This window comes from Nilaparvata lugens, chromosome 4 (assembly GCF_014356525.2).
Source record: "Nilaparvata lugens isolate BPH chromosome 4, ASM1435652v1, whole genome shotgun sequence".
Lineage (NCBI taxonomy): Eukaryota > Metazoa > Arthropoda > Insecta > Hemiptera > Delphacidae > Nilaparvata > Nilaparvata lugens.
The window spans coordinates 54000657-54014894 of NC_052507.1; the positions used below are offsets into that span (position 1 = coordinate 54000657).

General features: G+C 35.1%; 1 protein-coding gene across 1 annotated transcript in view; it reads left to right on the forward strand.

Moving 5' to 3' along the window:
• LOC120351069 (alpha-1D adrenergic receptor-like) overlaps positions 1-14238 on the forward strand; it is a 48415-nt gene that overhangs the window by 1359 nt on the left and 32818 nt on the right. The gene's annotated exons all lie outside the window — the stretch shown is intronic.

Genomic DNA, 14238 nt, shown 5'->3' on the forward strand with positions numbered 1-14238 from the left:
CTTCTTCGAAGGATTAGGCCCAAAGGAAGAGACTTGAGACATTCTTTAGTGAGTTCCACTGCAGACTGTCATTAAAAATTCCTCAGCATTCTTTATAAATGAATAAAATTGATGCTTCCCACTGAGCCACTGATTGTAATTAACAACGTCTCAAGTTTATCTCACAGTATTATTTTTTCCCTAAAGTGAGATTTAAGTCAAACTTGCATCATATAAGTTGAATAGGAAGCATCGATGTTATATATGAAGAATGATGACAATTTAAAATGAAACTCACTGCCTGCCTATATTCTTCCTTCTAACTTGTAATGAAATGACTGCTTAAAAGAAAATTTCCCAACCCTCCCCTTCCTAATATGCTAGGAAGAACTAACGTAAATCTACCGTTAGTCAAAGGTAGAACGAACAATAATAATTTTGAAAATAATTTTTATAGAAATCAAGCAAACTGCCATGTAGATTCCAATTAAATGTAACTTCTCCCAATAATTCATTTTTTTAAACAGTATCAATCATGAAACTGAAAATTGAATCAAAACTCTAAAATCTTAATCAAAATACAGATATATATTCTCTAAAATCATATAATAGTGATTCACTCCATGACTTACATTACACGTGCACAATCCTAGGACGCTTAGGGCCTTTTGCTAAAAAAGTTAACCTACTTTAAACGCTAAACTACGTTTACTTGTAGATATGCTTGCATTTAACATAATGTGATCCATACGGAATTTATACAAATAGCTGACTTCCTCCGTTTAAACCGAGTATCTGCATACGGGCCTTAAGCCGGGTCCAGACGCTCAAGTTTACCATCAGTCTTTTGCTCAAGCAAAAGACGGATCGTTTGGTTCAAGCTAAAGACGGATGTAAAATTGCGTCCACACGCATCCGTCTTATATCGTCCGTTTTCCTATTTTTGTGCTCATTATTCCATAAATCCGGTAGATGAATAATTATATCGTATTTTTTCGCTGATTCTATTGGATAATGCTATATTTAGCAACATAATGACAAAAATATTACTGTTAATCACTAAATGGGTTGGTTTACATGCCATATCTCGAGACACAGAGATTATAAATGTATTGAAATTTTAAAGATAGTATTCTTATCAACAATATAGTACATCATAATATATCATGATAGTAGATCATAGTATCAACATCAAATTCTGAGAGCATCATGAGAATCAAGAAAGAAAAAAGGGTTAAATGGCGTTATAATCAATAAAAAAACATGCTTATTTTCAAGTACTCGCGAGGCATTTTATTAATTTGAGGGCGCTGAATCCGAATCTGAAATCACAATTTCTCTATCTTCATTTTTACGCGATTTAGGTCTTGGTGGATAGGCAAAAGACGGACGGTTTGATGGAAAAAGATTCCCGGCCGATACATTTTAAGTTTGACGAACAAGCTTGAAGACCCAACCGTTTTACCGTCCAGACACAACGACTTACATGCTCCGACTTTTGCTTGAGCAAAAGACTGAAGCTAAACATGACCGTCTGGACCGGGCTTTAGAGGCATTATACTAGGGAGTCCAAACTCACTAGGTTGCTTACTGCAAAATCCGTAGAACTGTAGAAACCAATTTGGAGAAAAAAGACCCCCACTTGTTATGGTGGATGGGAATTTCTGTATTATTTTAAATGCGAATCATCAAACAACTTGAATCAATCATGGATGAGTAGGTCTACATTCTTCTTGTCTATAGTGAGATTCACTTCAAACTCGCAGTAATGATTTAATGGGAAGTATTTGGGTTATTCACAAGGAATGCTGACAGTTTAGAGTGAATCTCATAAGATGAAAAGCAACAGAGCTAAAGAATAGTATTAATTAGAAATTATAACAATAATAAATAATTTACAAATCCAAAATCATATCTCATTCACACTGAAGAGGTAGGTTAACAGATTTAAAATCTAACTACAGAACGAGTAGTCCAGTCACTATAAACATCGGTGCTTGCAATATTTATAATCTAGTTCTGATTTTTTAATATTCTTTGGATACATAAGAGAAGTCCAGAACCACCCTACATACAGAGTGGTCCGAAAACCTCGTATTTTTTATTCATTTTCCAGCGTCCAGCAATTTCCGCCAAATCCGCAGTAATCGAACAGAATATTAAAAATATATTGAATATATATTTTGATCCTTGAGGTGTCGCTATGCACGCCTTTCCACTTAATTGAGTGCATCTAACGGGTGATTCTCATATAACATGATCTTATGAACCTATATCATTGTGCGATGATCTCAATGAGTGGATAATGAAGTTGGTGATGATGGTTGAAGCTAAAAATGAGGTGTTTTCAGAATACAAGGAGCACTGTTATCAGGTGAACTGAGAAATGTATTTGAGATTTGAGCGCTCTACCTGGTCTCAGATTGAAGAGGAGAATATTACGCCCAGAGGGATTTTGAATTATACACTTAAATGGTAACAATCGTAAGGCATTGTTGATCAAAAACTAAAATCATCAAAATTGATTTTTTCTTGAAATTTTACTCATTTTTGGAAACATGTGACTATACTCATTAAAGATAGAAATTTCCGAAGGATTTCATTTTATTCAGAATGTTATAAAACTGATAAAAAGGCAAAAGCAAAATTTTGTGTTCGATTCCTGGATTCGGCGGAAATAGTTGGAAACTGGAAAATGAACCGAAAATACAAGGTTTTTGGGCAAGTACACCCCCTTTTTCATATCTATATTGACTGAACTAGAGTATTTCGAATCACATGTTTTCTCAAAGGCTAATGTCACACAAGTATACGGCAAAATTGGTCACTGGTCACTGCGCACATGGAAAATGTGTGTGCATCCGGTGTGGCATGGTCTCATCGACTTCATGAAGCTGTCGTATTGTCCATTCGTGATCTCCCATACAATATTATTCTCCCATATAATCACTAAAATCCAATATTCATTGACCCATAAATACAGTTTAAAATGGTGTAGATAAGGTATCCAACCGTTTCTAGCACACAGTTTCTACGTTACCCGAAACGAACACAGATAACCTGCGTTATCTCCTAAATACTTTGGGAATATTATGAGAAACTCACACAGTTATGTTCTCCTAAATGGCATATTGCTAGGAAGATTAATGGGAAGGAGAGGAGTCGGCAGAAGAAGAATTTCAAGGCTGAAAAATTTGAGAGCCTGGTTCTCCATGAACACCGCGGAATCGCTCCGTGTGCAGCTGTGGATAGGGCGAAACTAGCCACCATGGTAGCCAACCTCTGGAAGCGGACAGGCACATTAAGAGGAAGAAGAAGAAGAAGAAGAAGAAGATAAACCTCTTCTTAAGAAAGAGAATCTCTTAAGCCACTGCTACGAGAGAGAGTGAGAGAGAGAGTGAGAGAGAGAATCTCTTCGCAGATGAATTGGAGAGACAGAGGATCTCTTCCGAGAGAAAATTCCTCGACAGAGAGGATTTCTCAAAAGAGGAGATCTCTTTAGAGAGGAGAGAGACTCACCATTCCATAAGTCCATTGAAAGTGATCACAGCTATGAAAGGGAGGATCCTGTCATGGTCCACCACACATTAGCATATACGTTTGAGCCGTCTACTACACACGTGCTGCAATTCACACTATGTGGGCGTATTGAGTGTATTTGGCTACATAGGCGACACCTTGGGTAGACATTATCAGATGAGATAACTGACAAAACCCTTCGCAGACATCAATACAATGTGTACAAAATGTTTTCATCGACTCATGTTTGAAAAATTCTCTATAAAGGTGCGTACAGACTTATGCGCCACGAACAAGCGCATTTCGCGTTCCTTCAGCTGATGATGTGCTCATTATAGCTGTATTTGTACATAAACAGTAAGATACAGCAAGCATAGCATCAGCTGATGAAAATCGAAATGCGCGTGATCGTGGCGCATAAGTCTGTAAGCAGCTTAAGATGTTGACTTTTTACAATTTCTGTGCTCTCACTCTCCAAATACTCATAATTAATCACATTGTTACACGTTAGATAGAATGTGGAGTGGGATACCTTACTCCAAAGACAAAATATATTATAATAATAATTATGAGAACGATAAATCTAATCTTACTCTCAAATAAAATTCATGAACGACCTATTAATAACTATTTTCAAGCTTGGCTGCACTCTCTTCATCCTGAACATCAGCAAACAATCAATCAAAAGTTGTCAGTACTTGGGATTCATCATTGGTGAAGAATAAAGAGATTGTTAGTCTAGAATCACACACTCCGTGTGAATGATTCAAAGGTTCCAAGGCACCTTTGGGTACTGCTGAATTGGTTCAGGACTGGACAGGGAAGATGCCAGAGAAACGTGCACCGTTGGGGCTTTGCTGATTCTCTACCATACATAGAAAAATGCTCCTACAATAGTAAATAGTGAGCTTTCAACAACTGAGAACTAATCACTGACTTTGAGAGTAAATAATATTGAAGAGTAGTGTTGCAGACAAACAAACGATCACCCATCCAACAGAAAACCTTATTTTACATAATATTATTGTTCCTTTTGTCTTATCATCCATGTATTCTCAACTTCAATCTGAATAGACTACTTAATTTGGTTATAGACATATTTATAACCCATCTTCAAGATATCTCATTCTGTAACCAATTCCCACATATTTTCAAGAGTAATTTGATGGTCAAACTATTCCATTCCCTGTCCCCCTCACTATCTTTTCACCCCTTCTTTAGCCTGTGATTTGTCATATTCTGGGAAAAGATGATAAAATTGTTCAAAATACAAAGGAAGCTCGTTAAGTAGTGTAACAAGGCGACGCTATCATTAGAACCCGTTGACTGAAGGCTGAAAGAAATTTCTTAATTGGGACACTTTTTTTAGCAAAATGATCACATTATTTTCATCGTAGAAGCTCGAATGAGACACTTCTCTCTATTATATGTCTATTTTGCTGCCACATATTTTCAAATTAAATTTTCTCGAGTTTTGATTACCAACGAAATCAGGATCAAATCAATGGATAATCTATTGTCGATTAAGTTTCTATTTTGATTCGTCAATGAGACTGGAAAGAATCTTCAATTCCTTGTCAATTCAATGAACATTAAGTATAAAAGCAATAAACGCTCAGCAAAATAATATTTAAGCCTAAAATAATCTCAAAATGAATTTGAATGAACCAAATAGCACAGTATAAAACTAGCATAGTAAAAAATTAAAGCACTCCATAGCCCAGTAAACCAAGCATGAACAATGGGAAAATGCAGACAAGAAGGCATGGAAACATGTAATGGGAGTGTTTCTTCAGTATGCCGTATATTCTTCTATAATCTCTCACATTGGTGAGGAACGGTCACTAGGTATTCCTGTTGGTCGGGTAACCGCTGAAACTCATCTCCGCTATTTATTAATACCTTTGAGCTTCGAACCTTCTTCCCAGAGCTTTGGAGAAATTTTAGTTCTTCACATTTCTCATGATCAATCAACAATAGCTGTTAATAATATGGTTCGAGTAGTGTAGTCTAAGTCAATATAAAAAATTAATGCCAAATTCTGTATTAGTAATAATCCTTTCAACTATCAAGTGTATCTATACAGTCTAGAGTCCTGAGATCCCCATATGAAATAATACAGTCGGTAGATGTTCTAAATTTTGCACAATTGATGTGGAAATTTTGCCATTTTAGTAATAATGGGTCACTGGACTAGTTTGAAACGTGTAATAGCACTGAGAGTAGCTTATGAAAAATATTCCTAAATATGCCGTACAGCGAATAATAATTTATCTTGACGGCATTACCATCATGAACTTATCCCTGTGGCAAAATTTGAGACAAGGTCCTAGCACAATTTAAGGAAAACAATAAAAGGAAAACTTTTGCCGTTCCCCAAGATTTGCAATACTGTCACTCCAGAGTCCATAACAGCCACGACAAGCTACGTAGAAACGTCCGTCGACTGGGACTCATCTATCGTATGTCATTTTAAAAAATGATGAGGCAATTTTGGACATTTTATTGCAAGACCATAAATGGCAAGTTGAATACATGCCATTTCATTAGCATTCTACTAGTTCTATAAATTTTCTTGTGGAATTGATACTATCTCAAAATATCTTGTTCCCTGCTTCTCTCTGTATCTAGAACAGTCTCATATAAATCTCAAATGCTTGTAGCTCAAGCACAGTTAATGCTATGGATGAATAAATCAAGTTGGTGGTTTAATCTAAGAATGAATCACATTAGAAAAGAGACTTAATATGAAGATACAATATCAAATACTATTTAAATTCAAATTCGGACGAGAACGATAGAAAAAGGATGTGGAGTGGTTAAAACGGTTCGATAACCTCCCACCTATCATTATTTTTCTCATTCTTCTCCTCCTCTTCAATCTTATGCTTTCCATCTTTCCACTTATTCTACTCATCCTCAGCCTCCTCTTACTCGTCTCTTCCTTCTCCTTCTCCCGATACTTTATTCATTTATTTATTTGTTGATATAGTTACAAATCATATGAATATGATCGGGATAGAACAACAGGCATAGCCCAAAACTATTATGTTTCCAAATTTTGATAAATAAAAAAATGTCCGAAAAAATAGGTTATGTTCTTACTGAGAAAAGTTGAAGTTCAAAGTTCTGTCCAAGAATATTATTAGCTAGAAATTTTGAATTTAGAATGATTAAAATACCAAATTATAGTCAAATTTTGCACTTAATATCACCGCACTTTGAATAAGTTGAGTTATCTCAGAAAATTTTGAAGCCAAAAATATACACAGAACTTTCCACTAGGCACAGCTGTTACTTCTCCTTAATTTCATTCATATTCACATAACTCTTTCAACCTCCATTCCTCTGTACCACTATCTTCTTCTCATTCCCATTCCGCTCATCACATCACATTGCAATTCATCAAAAATATTGATCTTTTTCTTTTCTACCACTCCTCTTTTCCATTTCTTTCCCTTGTCCTTTTCCCTTTTTCCACAACTCCTTGTTTCTCTCGTAATGCGAGCTCAGTTTCAAAATGTCAAAAGCACATTTCATTCTAGCATAACAGCCTTAACAAACATACACGAATGTACAAAAACATTTACAAGCAAGAGTACAAGAGTACAAACAGGCTGCACAAGATAATATTATTGTAGAGGCGTGTATTCGACGAAAACCTAATTTTCGGATGAATCAAATACTGTTTGTAATAGGACAAGCTGACAACTCAGAGAGCAGAGCAGTTGTACGTAGCAGCGATAAGTAGCTTACAGGGTAGAGCCTTGCAACGGACGAGAAAATAATGCAGCAGAATGAGGGAGTGATGAAGGAGGAGGAGAATGAGGTGGAGTGAGAGTAGGAGGAGGAGAGGGAGTAAGAGAAGCGAGAGGGGGTGGAAGAAAGACATGCGAAGGAGGAGAAGGGGAAGAGGAGAAGAGGTTGCATTTGAGAAGATATAAAGAGCAGAACGAAGAAGAGAAGTGGGAGGTCGATGAAGAGTGTATTATTCTATTTTCTATTTGAATATTTGAATATTTGAATATTTGATTCTAACTTGAATACAGCACATTTCCGATTCTTAAATAATGTGACCAGGAATTCTTGAGAATATTGAACAGATTTGATGATACAATTGAAAATTACGTATTATATGCAGGTAGTGTATCTGAAAAGAGAACGGTTTCCAATACAATGTGAGTTCTCAGTTGAAATGACAAGTTCTGAAAAGCTATTCTGAGATTTTAATCAAACTTCCAGCATTTGTGAGATTTTAGAGAAAGCCAAAAACTATCTCTTGGTTTGAAATGAAGTGTTCTCTGTATCATTTTCGAATGTTAATAAATGGAACTCTTGAAGTGTAACCTACAAATACAATTTTTATTATTTATTTAATGTCGTTCAACTCACTTGGAAACTGAAAACAAAGGAAAGAAGTGTTGAAGTTGTATGCATCAATAAAGAAAGAATGAAGAAGTTGAAAGAAGTTCAAAGTAGATAGAAACAGGAGTGATCAAGAAGGGGAGTTGTCATCATTCCTTGAAAACAACAACAATGATTTCCGTTCATCCAATGCTGACAGTTTGAAATGATCTCAATAGCCTTAAGTCCTAAGCATCTCTGATTTCGGAGTTCGATCGACGAAATCTTCCAGGCTATGGCTTGAAAAATAAAATCTTCTGTAAAACATACTAAATAGGTATGTGATATGTTGAAACTTAAAATTTGGGCCTTTCCATGGAGAATATAGGCCGTTTGAACAATAATTATCGAGCACCAAGCACACATCTCATATTCCAAACACGTGTCAATTCATATCTGAGAATTTCTCCCTCCCTCACTCCACTGCTCTCTCTGTCTCTCTTGAAGAGGAAAGAGCTTTTCTCGCCCACAATGAATTTTCCGGGTCGATGATCTTCGCCGGACGCGCTTTCCATCTATGATGGAAATTCCGCTGCTTTCCCGAGTTGATGACGTCATTGAGACAATTATTGTGACATCATTGTTATTATCTATTTTGAATCCCCACTATTCTATCTCCAAACATATCTACTATTCTCTATGTTGGTTATGAGATTCAGAAAGTTATGTATTCGTGCATAGAATTCAAATATATTAAAGTTCTTAGCACTTTATTGATGACTTGATTACTTTATCATCGTAGGATAATGCTAGAGAATAGGACGTGTTTGGTCCCTCTATACTGTATAATTAATGCTATATGCTATATGCTATATTATGTGTGAAATCTAAGAGTATTCACTAGGTGTTGAGTGATATTTAATATTTTTAGGTGATTTATAGTTGAAGTGATTCATGAAATGTTGAAAAATTTGATTAAACAGCACAGTATTCAATGGACCGATAAATTCCTGACATCAATTTGTTAGTTATTGATATTAAATGTATCACCACATTCCAAAATTCACAGAAATACTCACTCGTACGGTACATATCTTGCAAATTTCGAATTCCATGCACTGAGATATTTTCAACGTAGGACTACAGCGTGGAAGATTGTCAAAGTCAATACAAGGCAAAACAGATAAATTAATACCAGTACTCTACAATTCCCATCAATTTGTCAATGTTTGCAGAGAAAATTGGACAAAAATTTTAGAGTGGAGAAACATAACCTAATTTCTTAATTAGTATATGAATTTAATGGAGGAGGACCAGTTGTTTTGGGTTTTGTTTGTTCATCTTCTCCCAATTATTCTATTGAATAATAATATTGGATATCATTGGATCAATAAAGGAATAAATAAATTCAGTCTATTCTGCTGAAAGCAAATTCCAAATTTAGATTTGTATCCTGTTTTACTCCAGTTCTGTGTACTGTCAAAAATGAAATATTTTTCAGTTCGATTGTTTGGTTCCACACACAGAATTTAATAGCATCTACAATTGGTAGAATAAAATCTTCCATATTGGTAGAATATTGTATCAAAATCAAACTTCAACGTTTTGAACTAATCTATTGATTGGAAGTTCCCAAGTTTCATGATGACGAACTTTAACTTTGAGAAATAGCAAACAGTCCTTATGATTAATAGGATTAAATCCAGACAATGAAGAGACTTGATGAGGCTGAGCAAAAGTTTCACTAGGGGTCTAATGAGGCCTCACATGAGAAATTATTGTTTTTGTACAAAGTTGAGCAGAACTGGAAGTTTTGCAACCCACATACAACATTTTCTACGTTCTTATTGGTCGGGCAACAAGAACCAATGGGAGTCGTACATGGGTTTTCCATTAACAAAACGTCAGTTTACTACGTCGTAAAAGTTCATTCAACCTTTTTTTAGACATGTGACCGGTGAATGATAGCTTATAAATGTGTGTTTTATTGATTAATTTCGTCGTATGACATGGAAATGCAGGTGACTGATAAGTTTTAAATGTTAGATATATTGATTTCACAACGAAAAATGTGATCAAACAAAAATTTTCTTGTTTCACATGTACAGCATGTTAGTTGTGAGACACGGTATATGAACAGCGAAAGACTGATAAAAAGGGCATAATAGATGCATAGAGTGAAACTCACTCCAGAACTCCTTATAAAATATAACACTATCCAAACCAAGCTGTTATTTTGAAGTAAGTCTCATAGGTAGATGAAAAACCGCATGAACTGAAAGAACTCTAATTTGTTTGCTCTCTGTACGCCTACTGGTAGGCCTACTGTGGTACTAATGACTGTGCGCCCTATTTCTATTTGCTAGAAAGGTTGGAGTAGTTTATCAGCTTCTGTACGCATTGATATGAGTTGTACTAAGAGTAATGGAAAGATGTTTAGTTTTAGTCATCAAACTGCAAACACAATTTTTCTAGTAGCAAATACTGTACTGTAGATCTGATTCGTAGTAAACTGAAAAAAAACTAACTGTTATAGAATATGCCGAATAAAAAATAATTGTTATAGTTGATTTTCTCACTCGAAGCAAGGAGGAGAGAACACGGTTTTTTCTATGCTCGAAGTATGAAAGTTGATGAAATAATAATATGGAAATGAAAAATGAAAATTTCTCAAACTCCAGTCACCTCTTTTTGAAAGCAATCAATTATCAAAATGCTTCAATATGAACCCTAGAAGTTGAGTTATATCTGTATGGAATCTACCGTTATATTTGTAATATAGCATGAAATAATAATCTATCCCTCTTTTTTATATTCTACTCAGTATCCCTTATTTGTGTTAATAGTAGAGAACTATCACTTACACTTACGTGATGAAGCACTCCGCATTCATTTAAAAGTCATTAATAAGAACATAATAGACCCATTCCACCCGTTACTCAAGTTCAAATCAATAATAAAACGGTGAAGTTTGTGAGTAGAATCAAAAGTTCACCATTGATAATTTTCAGTTTCAACTTTGAATCTTCACACTCGGATTCATTCATTCATTATTATTAAATTCATCAAGCGAAAGTTATTGAACCGTTCAACAAGATAATTTCTCCACTTTGGAAGATATTGGATGGGTTCTTCTTTGAGAATTTCGAAATATCATCACTGAAAAGAGCTAAGATAGTATTATACTCGGAATAATACAAAAACTTTGGAATAGCTGAAAGTGTATTGGAATAGCTGAAGAATGCTTATATTAGTTTTTTACGATAGTTTTACCCGGATCAATAATAATATTTGTTGGTACTGCTTATTATGAATGCTTGTTATAAGATGTTTTCGAATGGTTTTATTTATTCCAGTCTAGGTTTCATGTCCCAAATCATCGAAAAAATATTTGGGAATAGTAAATTATTATTCTGGGAGAATTTTATCTAATCTGATGAGATTCAAAAAACTAGTCTTCAACATACTTCTATAGTGAGATTGCCGCTGTAAAGTCAGTGGAAATGATAGAAGAGCATAATTGCCACTTCTATTTTTCCACTGCCTTCTATTAGTCATTCGGGTATATTCGATCTAATATTATTTTATTGATTCTTGTTAATTACTGACAATTATCTCAAATATACTATAATCACCAAGAAAATAATAATTGCCATAAAATTGAGATAAGGTATCCTGGCAGTCTAGAGATTTGAAATTGAATTAACAGGTTTAACGAGCCAAACTACTCCGTAAGTGTGGGGCTCACATGAATTGTTGCTATAAACTATGAATCCTTTGTTGCTGTGGACCCTCACAAACCACAAAAACGATATTAAAACATAGTAGGCTACAGCTTACGTTACGTCCAGTATAGGTTGAAAATAGTCTTTAACACAGAGCGTTTCAAACCCATAAATGCCTACACGTTGGAAAAAGAGGTTCTCTGCGTTTGGACAAAGGCGTTCAAAATGCAGTGTTATTCTATGGTGAGTCGAAATTTAATTTGCAAAGTTCTGTCTATGCCGAGATTTCTCTCCTACTTCATTTTCTTGCATCTCTTTTTTTATTATTCTCTTATTATTTCTCCTTTTCATCCTCATCCCTCTCGTCCTCCTTCTCCTATCTCCTCTCCTTCTTCTCCTGAAATATCAGTATTTGATAATAGCAACACCTAAAGAAATAACAAACTTAAAGCATAGTTAGGGATAGCCGGTTTTATCAATGTGTGTTTGTTGTAAAAAATACCGGTTCCCTTTAATATTAGGCACGTTTACCAGTTGTGTAAAAAACCAGACCTAGCGGTCCTCTAATCGATTATGCTGTAATAGGACGAATTATCATTTTTCTCTCAAACAAATGATCAAATCTATCCTCTCAGACATCTAGCTTACGCCAAACACTTTTCAAGAGGCACTCAAATTAATAGGCTCACTCATGTAAATGACCAAAAACATGTTCTTTCTTATGTTTCCATTGTCCTATTTGGTCATGAGGCAACATGTTTGTCTGACACTATGACACTCAATTTGTTAGAATAATGGTATCTACCAGAAAAACACGTTCTCACGTTCAAGGTTTAGTCAGTCAAAAAAGTATTCACAACCAAATAGTTCTTTCATATTTTACAAAAATATACATGGAAGATCCAAAAAGAATACATGGTGCAAGACGAAAATCAAGAAAGAGAAGAGATAAAAAGGAGCAAAACAAGGAGAAAATAGGGGAAAAGTGGAAGCGGGAAGACGGAAAAGTAGACGTAAAAGGAAAGTAAGAAGAGAAGAGAAGAAGAAGAAGAAGAAGAGGAGAAGAAAAAGGAGAAGTAGAGGAAGAAAAAAAGAAATAAGCAGTAAAGAGAAGAAGGAGAAAAACAGGTAGAGAGAGGAGAATGAGAATTGGATTTCTTCAGGATAGAGTGAGAAGAGAATGAGTAGAAGGGGAAGAAGGAGGAGAAGGAGGAGAAGGAGGAGGAGGAGGAGAAGGAGGAGAAGAGGAGAAGGAGGAGAAGGAGGAGAAGGAGGAGAAGGAGGAGAAGGAGGAGAAGGAGGAGAAGGAGGAGAAGGAGGAGAAGGAGGAGAAGGAGGAGAAGGAGGAGAAGGAGGAGAAGGAGGAGTAGGAGGAGAAGGAGGAGAAGGAGGAGAAGGAGGAGAAGGAGGAGAAGGAGGAGAAGGAGGAGAAGGAGGAGAAGGAGGAGAAGGAGGAGAAGGAGGAGGAGAATAATATAAAGAAAAATAAGAAGTAGACAGAGAAAAAGAAAATAAAGAAGAAGAATGTAAATTTAACCAGACAACTTTTTCTACAGAGTTCAAGGTGGTGTCATAGCAATATAGCAAAAGAATGTTCGACCACCAAAACAAGAAATTCTTTCACATTTCACAAAAATCTGGACAAAAAATGAGAACTTCTTCTAGCAGGGTTCAAGGGTAGCCGGTTCGATTATGATAATGTAAAATACGATGTGGGATGTTTCTCAAAAAATGTTTTGCAATACTTTAGCGACTGCTCATTTTGTAAGCAGTTTGTCGACTATTGTTTTTATGTCTAGATCTGAATATTGTGAAATTATTATATCTATAGTATATTATTATATTATTATAGTATAGTATGGTACTGTGAATGTACTTACCAAGTTTTTGAAAGAGAGAAATATGGTGGTTCGATTGTAATAGGGATAGGGAGTGTTATGGTGATAGTTACTTAGAAAGTATTGAAAAAACCAAGTGTTCGTACTAAATTTGTATTGGCGAAGCCGTTGTCATAGTTGTTGAATAGTTCAGGTGATATTACTGTTATTAATTGAATATTGCAGAATAAAATCATCTGAAAAACTCAATAACAAATTAGAAATACTACTCAATACAAGATGAAAGATGATGAAAATACTCTGCAATACAAAAAGACTTGTACAGAAAGATCTCATGAGAATCGATAAACTGTACGGTATTCATATAGGGATGAATTCAGTTATTAGAAGAAGTGGAACAAAGTGCGAATTTTCCAAGCTTCAACTGTCCGATTTCATGATATACAAAATGATTCTTCTACTTCTCAGCTATGTTGAATGATTATTTCCAATAGAAAGTTTCACTCAATTCAAATTGAATATTACCTTAAAATGTATCACTCAAATCGATTGATATCAAAGCAATCGCTTCTGTACTATGAAGTAATTTTCATGATCCATCATTGGAACATAAATTTTTGGCTTCAGAAATTTATGAGACTCTTGTTCAGTCAAAGTACTTGAGTCCTTCACATAGCACCGTTGGAGCACAGAAATTCAATATTAATTTGTTAAATTTCAAAATGAGTTCGATAAATGATTGAGGAAAAAGTTAATTAACTTTGGGTATTGATTTGTGTCAACTTTAATGATTCAATAAAGTTTGTCTACAAAGAAAGGACAAAAATTAGAAC